This window comes from Oratosquilla oratoria, chromosome 13, assembly GCF_046742065.1.
Source record: "Oratosquilla oratoria isolate Oo_2021 chromosome 13, ASM4674206v1, whole genome shotgun sequence".
NCBI classification, from domain to species: domain Eukaryota; kingdom Metazoa; phylum Arthropoda; class Malacostraca; order Stomatopoda; family Squillidae; genus Oratosquilla; species Oratosquilla oratoria.
Genome location: NC_134789.1, coordinates 31157246 through 31162245, shown reverse-complemented (window position 1 = coordinate 31162245; position 5000 = coordinate 31157246). Strand labels below are relative to the sequence as shown.

General features: G+C 38.4%; 1 protein-coding gene across 3 annotated transcripts in view; it reads right to left on the bottom strand.

Annotated features, from left to right (window-relative positions):
* The window catches only part of LOC143032133 (uncharacterized), a 303784-nt gene that overhangs the window by 96197 nt on the left and 202587 nt on the right, over window positions 1-5000 (bottom strand). The window lies entirely within an intron of this gene.

The following is a 5000-nucleotide window of genomic DNA, read 5'->3' as shown; positions in this document are numbered from 1 at the left end:
GCCTACACTAGGCAGTCTCATATACCTTACCACCTGTCATCTTTATCCATGAACTTATCAAATCTCCTCTTAAAACAACCAACTGCTTCCTAGCTCATTACAGTGTTACTAAGTCCATTCCATTCGTTAATCACTCTATTGGTAAACCAACTTTTGCCTAGGTTATGGTGAATATATATGGTTTAGGGGTAGTTCGTGAACAAACAGACAGAGGCTATTACTTTATCATAGTAGATACATATAAAAAATAGTTATCTAAGTACCTTGGGTTATAAGGTTTCAGAATATATATGGTTATAGGGGTCTATCTGCAAAAACCTAAGAGGACTTCGTGAATAATCCCTAACCTAACCATACCCCATCTAACTTTAACCCTTAACTCTAACCAAAATAATTTATTTTAGCAATAAAATATAGTTATCCAAATACCTGGAGTGATAGGGTATCAGAATATATATGGTTATGCGGGTCTATCTTCAAAACTCCAGGAGGAGTTCGTGAAGAAACAGACACACAGACAAATGGAAGATAGTTAACCAAGTACCTTGGGTTATAAGATTTCGGAATATATATGATTATAGGGGTCTATCTGCAAAAACCTAGGAGTTTGTGAATAATCTTTAACCTAACCATTGTAGTGGATTGTTAACACTACATGGTGAAGGGTACTCGGCCGTAAGAGAAAAATTGAAGCAAACTTTTAACATCTTTGGACTGGCCCGCCTACGATGATAATAATAATAATAAAAAAATCAACATTTCAACATTTGGTAAAATAATACAATCATTTTACATTTACATGCTTTCTCCTTGCAAAGGCTATCATAATTTGTGGCAACATTAATTTCACAAACATGAATAATATTTATAGACACATACAATGGTTTGTTTAATCATAATAATTTTTGTCACAAAAATGCTATGCACGTTAAGGGGAAACTACAGTAGTGGCGTGTTACCACACCATACCCCCACCTAAATTTAACTCTTAACCCTAACCAAAAATATATATTTATATATTTTGGGAATGAAATATATTTATCGAAGTACCTGAAGTGACAGGGTATCAGAATATATATGATTATGGGGGTCTATCTCCAAAACCCTAGGAGGAGTTCGTGAACAAACAGACAGACAATTAACTAGAGTAAAACATGTAAAATGGGTTATAATGCTGAATGTACCAATATACTTTCATACCAAGCAGTACTTCTTTTATTTTGACTGCCGTAAAGGGATTTTATTGAGATCTTTAGTAATCCCTGAGTAGTCCACATGACTCATATATTCAACTCCTGCTATTACCAGACTATTTAATTCAGTTGTGAGAAGAGGATATCAGACCTGTATTGAGGCCAAGCAGTTGATTTTAGTTTACGATTGAGGGATTTGACGATTTATGAACGGACTGTAGATTGAAAAGGTTAAAAGCAAAGATCCTACATCTCAATTAATTTATGAGACCATGTTCTATTTTCTTTTCGATTATCCCCAGATGATTTTATGTAGCTGGGTGGGCTCCAGCAGGATGAGGTCAAGGATATATGACAATGTAATACCTATAAGAAGGTGGTATAACGCCTCAGGTAATAGCGAACAAGCCAGGCTCGGCATGAGGTATCACGATCTGGTCATAGTAGGTATTCATATAAACGTTACGTACATTGTGCGGAGTCTATGGCATAAATGGTCACTCACTATAAAGCCTTAAGCTTTGGATACGGTGTAAAAGCATAGCAGAACGTGCTGAACACCAAGCGATTTGTAAGACATATTACATTGGTGTAAGGCATGTGTAGGACAGCGTTATATGTGGGGGCCATATCAAGGTAAGATGAGACATGATAGGCTTTATAGAACAATGTCAAACGTGTAAGACACATAAATTTAGTGTAGTACATGGTATGATGTGTAGGACACTGTCAAGAGTGTAGCGTTGACAGATCAATTAGTGTAGGCAAAAGTAGGATGTGTCAGACAAACCTGCTTTTCAGGATATATCAAATAGTGTAGGCTAATGTAGGAAGTGTAGGACAACATTGTGGGATATGTAGGACAACGCAGACCACTCAGACGGCAGGACATAGAACTTCCTGCCAAGGGCAAGAGAGAGGATGCTCAAGTGATCCTTCAACACCTCTGACATGCCCCTAGCTGTCTTCTACTTCCTTCTTCCTTTGAGAAAGCGAGCCTCCTCATCGGTCCAACGCAATCTCCTTTAGTAAGGAAAACTTGTTGGGGCTAGCTCTTCGTTGTTGGGGTCTCATGCGCCTGGCCAGACCTTGTTTGACATGTGGGTTCCCCTCTTTGACAAGGTTCTTCCTGTGCTAGGCTACTCGACTTCGTACTTCTTCTTCCTGGATCCGTTTCCTTTTTTCCTGATTGTACCTTCTGCTTCCTGGAACCGGAGATCCCTCCTCCATGGTGAGAGTCCGTGTCTTGTGTTCTAAATGATTCCTTAAAATAGATTGTTCCTTTTCTGTAATTCTACCTACTACCCCGGTTGGTATTGTTTCTCTTTTTCATTCAGTCATATTGCCTTGATCATGATAGTGGACTGAAAAAGAACGAGCGCACACGGATGCACTTGTAAGGCCACCCACACGAAATCCCACACATTCATGCACAACAACACAACACAACACAACACAACACAACACAACACAACACAACACAACACAACACAACACAACACAACACAACACAACACAACACAACACAACACAACGCAACTCAACGCAACGCAACACAACACAGCACAGCACAGCACAGCACAACACAACACAACACAACACAACACAACACAACACAACACAACACAGCACAACACAACACAACACAACACAACACAACACAACACAACACACAACACAACACAAACGCACATACGTTCGTATACTCACAGAATATGTCCACAGAAACATGTCCAATAACGTAATATAAAAAAAAAGTGTACTATATAAAAGGAGTAGAGGAATTATGGTCTCACTATGGACCAAATGGTAGATCTGCTCCTGATGTATCAATCAAGAAAACTGATGACGAAAACCATTTTTTAACCGTTTATGGTCCAAAGGCCTGACTTCGACAAGAAGATAATCTATGAAGGTTAAATGAAATAATTCAATTAAATATCTTAAGCCTTCAAGGCACAAAGAATCTCCTAACCTTGTTGAACTCACTTCGTAATATGTACAACATATTCCTTAAATATCCTGAAATCGTCAGTTTGGTCCTTGATCATAGGGCCACGTAAGTACATCTGAATAAAATAGCTTGATTACAGTTAGTATAAAAGAACAAGTGCTAATCAGTACGTAAAGGGCTAGGAGGTTAGGAAAAAATAATTTTAAAGAAACATGAAGGTAGCAAATTTACCTTACGATGGAGTAAGTAGTTCAACATGGCGACCTTTAATTTCCCATTTTTGTCTCACCTAATCCCAGATGACTTTATTCAACTGAAGGGCATGGAGATCCCATGCCTACCCTACAATTGGCTAAAGCCGTCCGGTGTCATTTGGAATTAGAAATATGAGGACTACCTCACTGTCGCGAAGTGAACGGGTTAAGAGATTCCGCAAAGCTTCTATGGACCTCACTGATGTGATGCGATAGTTTAACCAGATACAGGAGAGTCAATATGGACACAGCATCATGCCGACACTAAACTTAAAGCGAGAACCCTATTGGTTTGACATTTAACTCAAATAAAACCTTAATGAAAATGGCCCACTCGGAGTCAGTAAATAGCAATCTGCGTTTACTTTAGTGGGGACCAGGTTCACCGCCAACGCGAGTATGACCCTTATGGTCAAATGAATTGACCACGGGGCGCTCTTACATTGGCTGAATGAAATCGCCTTGTCACAATAGGCCTATTTAGCGGGGAGAAGTTGAAAGAGATGGATATGATAACTGATATCGAAGCGTTGCTCTCAGTTGAATCAAGTAGGTTGGACATAAAGGGGTTATCACACTGGGGTATTTTTCCTCCCACATCTTACATCCAACCTCCATTTGAATAACTAGAATATGACTTCACTTACAGAAATCTAGACTTTTCTAAGAACATTTCAACAGTATGTCTAACATTCGTACAGGTTTATAATCTCTGAATTCATCATTCAGCTTTGCTATGATGGAAAGATAATTTGATATTTGGAAATTTGAAAAATAAAAAAAAAATTGTAACCGAAGTCGTTTTTACTCAAACGAACTCTCAACTGTCGGCGTTGGTGAAGCTTGTGGAGAGAGGTTCCTTTATCGCGTAATGATCCCTATTAAGGATTTGGTTCGTGGGTTAACCTAAATAGGTTTGGTTTTGTAATCACTGGATATTCTCCTCTTTAAGGGAGGTAGTCAAGGCAAAGTCACGTACCTACTCCCACCTATACACTACCCTTTCCCCTCTTATTTTAGCTCCTCATGGATGACAGGCCATCCTTGTATCCCGCCCATTACCCTGGGTCAGAATCAATGTGAATTATAACACATTGTTATAATAACACAATGTTGTTTGAAGGAGAGACAAGTGAAAGGAAAAGGAGGTGAGGAAACTCAGGTTGAACCAGGAACCCTAATATACTCTGACGTTTCGATTATACGTGTTCTTCAAAGTGAAGAAGACGTATAGTCGAAACGTCAGATTATGTTAATGTTTCTGGATTAACCTGACTTTCCTTACCACCTTTTCGAAATAACACAAGTAATTATGTGTGTTATGGCAAACGGGTTCAGCAGAATCTTTTTTGTCGCATATTCACTAGACTGAAATAAGAACTATTTGTTCTATAGACTTGTTTATAGTAAAAAGGAAATAAATAAATTCACATATATGTTATGATTCAGAATTGACATCACCATCATTATCAATATCATCATTATGATTGCATAATCAGATGATAATGATAATGTATGATGATGATGATGGTGATGGTGATGATGATGATGATGATGATGATGATGATGATGATGATGATGATGATGATGATGATGATG